At 36.3% G+C, this 6,320-nt stretch overlaps 1 long non-coding RNA gene across 1 annotated transcript; it reads left to right on the top strand.

Annotated features, from left to right (window-relative positions):
• The first annotated feature begins 3,150 nt into the window (after positions 1–3,150).
• LOC127083862 (uncharacterized) lies at positions 3,151–5,752 on the top strand. The gene is made up of 5 exons (XR_007788563.1): positions 3,151–3,309; positions 3,441–3,532; positions 3,648–4,551; positions 4,630–4,784; positions 5,472–5,752. It is a non-coding gene; the product is annotated as an uncharacterized LOC127083862 (long non-coding RNA).
• Positions 5,753–6,320: the final 568 nt, after the last annotated feature.

The following is a 6,320-nucleotide window of genomic DNA, read 5'->3' as shown; positions in this document are numbered from 1 at the left end:
GTTTTCAATCCACCGGGATACCCTAACTTTTTTACTAAGTCTCCCTTTTGAGTTTTCGACTTAGCGAGCGTTCTTATCCTCTTTTTCTCGGCATAGTATTTTTTGACCGCGTCGGAATTCACCGGTAGTGGTAATTCCTTTTCATCCATGGTTGTGATAATTAAGGCTCCTCTATAGAAGGCCTTCTTCACGACATATGACTCTTCATAGTTTGGGGTCAATTTTCCACAAGAATCCTTGTGGATGGGGAGTATCTTTTTCAGTACTAAGTCACCTTCTTCTATGAGGTTTAGTTGGTCGAATCTTGTTTGTACCCATGGAGCAGACAAGACATTCAGGGGAATGGGAAACACATGAACTTTATCTGCATAGATTTGACATTTGTGGCACTTCTTGAGGTATTTTAAACAATCGGTTTCCATAGTCAACCAATAGTGCCCTGCTCTGAGAATTTTATTGGCCATTATATGTCCATTGGCATGGGTTTCAAAAGATCCCTCATGGATTTCCTTGATGAGCATGTCTACTTCGTGTCTATTCATGCATCTGAGCATAACCATTTCGTGATTTATCTTGTAGACTATATCACCATTGAGTAAGAAATTGGAGGCCAACCTCCTAAGGGTTTTCTTATCCCCACTTGAAGCACCTGCATGGTACTCTTGTTTCTGAAGGTAACACTTGATGTCATGGAACCAAAGCTTGTCTTCAGGTCCCTCTTCAATTGTTGTGCATCATGTGAGATCATTTCTTTGAATTATTTTTATAATCGGGGCTTCATCGTGGGAGTTCACCTCGTACGTCGATGATAATGTAGTTAAAGCATTTGCCATCTGATTTTCTTCTCTAAGAATGTGGTGAAAGGTAATCTTCTGGAAATTCTCCATAAATTCCAAAATTGGATCACAATATGGAATTATCTTATGGTCATGGGTTTCCCATTCTATTTTCACTTGACAAATGACTAGTGTCAAGTCTTCATACACCTCTAGGATCTTGATCCTTAGATCTATAGCAGCTCCAATACCCATGATACACGCCTCGTATTCTACCATATTATTTGTGTAGTTGAAGCATAATCTTGTTGTGAAAGGAGTGTAACTGTTCTCTTGAAAGATCAAGACAACCCCAATTACATGCCCATGGCATTTAATGCACCATCGAACACAAGCTTCCATCGAGCTTTCAGTTTGGTTTCTTCGTTGTCACATATGACCTCCTCGTTATGTAGAACCATAATATCTTCATCTGGAATATCAAACTATATCAGCTGATAATCCCTTATTGGTTGATGGGCAAGATATTTTGACAATACACTTCCTTTTATCGCCTTTTGGGTAACATACTAGATGTCTTATTCAGATAACAACATTTGCCAACGGGCGATCCTTCCAGTGAGAGTCGGTTTCTCAAAGATGTATTTGATGGAATCCATCTTTGATATCAACAACGTGGTATGGTTTAACATGTATTGTATTAGGAATCGAGCGACCCATGCTAGTGCACAACAAGTTTTTTCAAGTAAGGAATATATGGATTCATAATCCGTGAATTTCTTGCTCAAGTAGTAGATATCATGTTCCTTTCTGCCGGTTTCATCCTGTTGCCCTAACACATAGCTCATCGAACCATCAAGCATTGTTAGTTATATAATGAGTGGTTTCCCTGGAACTGGAGGTACTAGGATATGTGGCTCTTTCAAATATTCCTTGATTTTATTTAAGGCCTTTTGACAACCTTCATTCCATTCAATAGCTTGATCCTTCCTTAGTAGTTTGAAGATTGGTTCACAAGTGGCCGTAAAGTGCGAGATAAAACTAGAAATATAGTTCAATCTCCCTAGAAACCCACGAACTTCTTTTATGTTCTCAGAACTATCATATCTTGGATGGTTTTTACTATGTCGGGATCAACTTCAATTCCTCTCTGGATGACTATGAAACCTAACAATTTCCTGATCTGACTCCAAAGTGCAACTTACGGGATTCATACGTAACTTGAATTTCCTCAAACACTCAAACAACTCCTATAGATTGATTATGTGATCCTCCTCAATTTGTGACTTGGCGATCATATTGCCGACGTAGACCTCTATCTCTATTTGAATCATACCATGAAAGAGAGTCACCATTTCCCTTTGGTATGTTGCCCCAACGTTTTTCAATCCGAATGGAATTACCTTGTAACAGAAGGTGCCCTAGGGAGTGATAAACATGGTTTTCTCCATGTCTGTTGGATCCATCTTTATCTGGTTAAAATCGGAGAATCCATCCATAAATGAGAAGACTGAAAATTAAGCGGTGTTATCTACCAACACATCAACGTGAGGTAGAAGAAATTCATCTTTAGGACTGGATCTATTCAAGTCTCGGCAGTCCACACACATTCTGAATTTACCATCCTTCTTTGGGACTAACACAATATTAACAACCCAGTGTGAATATTTTGCAACAGCTAAGAACCCGACATCGAACTGCTTTCTGACCTCCTCTCTAACTTTGAGGGACATGTCAGGTCTAGTCCTTCTCAATTTCTGCTTTATTGGTGGACACTCTAATTTGATAGGTAGCTTGTGTACGATGATGCTCGTGTCTAGTCCAGACATATCTTGGTATGGCCAAGTAAACACGTATGTGTACTCACATAGGAGTTCGACTAATCTTTTCTTGATTTCCTTATTTAAGGAAGCTCTGACCTTAACCTCTCTCTTGTTTTCTACAATTCCCATATTTATCACACCCATTGGTTCTTGATGAGGTTGAATTACTTTATCCTCTTATTTCAACAGTCTGGCTAACTCTTCAGGAAGCTCACAATCGTCCTCATCACCACCTTCTGCTTGGTTAATGGGGAATTAAAAGTTGTAAGGAATTGTAGCAATGTTATTTTAAATAGGTTCATTTATTAATTTGCATGAGGAGGTTTTTATTATTTTTAGAATTAAGTGCTAGGAATGAGAGTGTGTGAAAGAATATTGTCATCTTTGAAAAACTTGGAATGAAAAAAAATAGACCTCATTGAAAATAATATGCAATTTTATCGATAAATAAGTCATTGAAACAAAAGGGGCCCTACAAAGCTTATCCATTTGCCGTGGGTAGAGAAGAGGATTTATTATTATTATTTTTTAGAAATAATAAATTACTTTGAACTAGAAATCATCCAGGAATCTCAACGGACTTCCCGTTGTTGAGCGTAGCGTCCAATAAGCAGTGACACACCAAGTTGATTATCTCTTCATTTTCTTCTTCGACCGCAGCCATGTGATCTTCACTTCTGTATCCAGCACTGTGGAAAGTTTCTTGGAGAGTGAGTACCTTCTTCTGATTGGTCTCCTGAACCTCTTTATTGACTGGTTTGTAATCCAGTCCAAACCCATCCTTCTTCTTAGGTATCTCTAACAGTTTTCCCCATCCTGATATATCTTCGCTCTTAATTAGATATGAAGCTCTCCCCCATGAAGAGACTGACTTCTCATTCTTTGGAGAGCCTTGTTTTCGACTGATCGCCGCAATTTCCAAAGCCTGCAAGGGTATTTCCAGAGTTTCTCAATTTGTTTCAATATATCTTAACAACGATATGTGGCTGATAAACATGTCCTCTTCACCTTTAACAATTATCAGTTTATCACATACTATGAATTTCAGGATCTGGTGAAGTGTGGAAGTGACAGCCCCTGCCGCATGGATCCAAGGTCGTCTAAAAAGACAACTATAAGATGGGTTAATGTACATCATTTGGAAGGTAGTCATAAATGTATGTGGCTAAACCATTATTGGTAGATCGACTTCTCCAATTACCATTCTTTTTGAACCGTAGAATGCTTTGACGACCAATGTGCTAGTCTTCATGAAAGTTCTCACGACGTTCAGCTTTATATGAGAGTGTTTTTAGACATGACATTCATAAATGATTCGGTGTCCACTAGTACCCTCGAAAGGATACTATCATGGCATTTGACCGATATATGTAGGGCCTTATTATGGGTCTTCCCTTTTAGAGGTAATCCGTCATTGTTGAACCCCAAGTAATTGATGACAATAATATTAGCTACTACTCCATCAAATTGATCTATTGTTATATCCTGGGTGACATGTTCCTCGTTCAGGATTTTTAATAGGGCTCCCCTATGAGCTTCGAAACTTAGTAATAAAGACAACATGGAGATCTTATACGGTGTTTGGTTCAATTGATCCACCACTCTGTAGTCACTCTTTTTGTTAAGTCTTAAGAATTCCTCAGCCTCCTCTTGAGGTACGGTCATCTTGGATGTTGTTCAAGGGAGAACACACTTCCACTACGAGTCATGCCCTGATACCAGCTATATTAGTAACTATTGGTTCCATAATTAATTATTTCTCTCCCACATACGCCACAGTGTTATAGTTCCGTGGTACTGATTTAATACTTTCAAATGGGAAAAGTGCAGGAACATGGAAGACAATATGTTCTACCGACATCGTCGGTCTTTAAAATGGAATTTGAAAGGGTATATGAACAGGTATTTGAAATGGTGTCCAGCCTCTCTTCTTTGATAGAGGATCTCAATTGGTGAGTGCCCTTGAGTTTCTATGGCTGAAATATCTTATACTTTCTTTGAATATCCAATTTGAACCAAACCTTAAACAGGTACTGAATTCTTCTACTTCCCTTCTCGCGTGCAAAATCAGGAAAACTCTAATGCATAGTGGAAGAAAAATGATGCAGGATGAAGAAGTTTCAGAATACAGAAATTGCAGATTGAAAAAATCTCCTTGAATCGTGAATTGCAATCAATTTATAAGGTTCAATTTCTGTGATAAATGTAATTAAAATTCAATCGAAATTCAACCTAAATTTACTTGTTAGTTATAAATTGTAAATGCTATTAGAAATTAAATTGGAATTCAGATTAAATTCATAATTGGTTAGAAAATGAAACTATTTCGGTTAGTAATGCAGAAGTCAGTTGCAAATTAGTTACAAATGAAATTCATTGTGAACTGTCAATTCAAATTCAGCTCTGACTTGGAGTGCATTAGATGTGAATTTGAAAGTGAATTTGAGAAAATAAAAAAAATGCAGAATGACTTGTAGTTGAACCTGCTTGTTAAATTCAAATGTATGCTATGCAATGTTAGCTTGTTGGAAATTTCAGTTATTAATCAAATAAGATGCTAAAAATGAGCTACTTTTTATACATATGGAGTAACTGTCAGTGGCTAGAAATTCAGCTTGTTATGATTCACTTTGGCCCTGTAACTTGATGTTTGAATTAATCACAACTGTTATGTTAGTGTAGTTATGTTGCCATGATGTAGTTCAATGTATACTTTGTTACTGTTAATTCTGTTACATGAGTTTCTTCACTTCATCTATTGTATGTTAATGGAAGAGTGTGTTATTGAAAATGGAGTAATGTTATGAAACCTGTTAGAACTTGACTTATAATATGAAAATGTTGATGTTAACTTGAATCATTGTTTTGCAAGGTATACCATGCCGTGGAGCTATTTTTGGATGCTTGGAATCTGACTTAGGAATTGGAATATAGATCTGTCACATTGCTTTTGGTCATGGAGTTTTTGATATGGGCTTATGGTAGTAATTGATTTAATTTGGATGTAAATATGTATATGGTTCATGGTATGTAGGATAAGTGAGGCATGCATGGTTGTATGTAATTGGTCAAATGACTTGTAAATGTAATATGTACTTTAGAGTTCCAATTGTATTGTATTGTTGCGTAAAAGGATGGAATTGGATTTTGTCATGGTCTAAATTGTAATGAAAAGTAATGTGGAAATAGAAAGGATAATAATTTATAAATGGCTTTGGAGTTTGGTTTATGAATGGTTTATGTGCATGGAAATTGAATGATATAGGTGGTATGATGGAAATTAGAGGTTGATTGTACATGAAGGGGAAATTTTGAATGCATATATGATTATGTGATGAGAAATGGTTCATGAATGTGTAATTTGAATTGGTTTAATGGTTGAAAGGTTTATGGTTCATGATGAATGAAATTAATGGGATTTGGTTTAAAATTGTGATTTGGTTGACTTTGGTCAAAGTTGACCAAAAAGTCAAATGTTGATCAAAGTCAACATTTGGTCAAAGTTCAACCCTTTTTTGTGTGTAATTTACTCATATATATGGAGACTTATGTAAATTGTATGAATGAAATGATATTTTTGGATGAAAAATGAATGGATTTGGATTTGGATTTGAATTGATTTTATACATAAACATGATTTTAAATGGACATGAATTTACCATGACTTTAAACTTGAATTAGTCAAGACATTGTATGGAATGAATCATGTAATTGACTTTGA

The sequence above is a fragment of the Lathyrus oleraceus genome, chromosome 5 (assembly GCF_024323335.1).
Source record: "Lathyrus oleraceus cultivar Zhongwan6 chromosome 5, CAAS_Psat_ZW6_1.0, whole genome shotgun sequence".
Lineage (NCBI taxonomy): Eukaryota > Viridiplantae > Streptophyta > Magnoliopsida > Fabales > Fabaceae > Lathyrus > Lathyrus oleraceus.
Note: the sequence above shows the minus strand (reverse complement) of the source record. Positions and strands in the feature narration are given on the sequence as shown.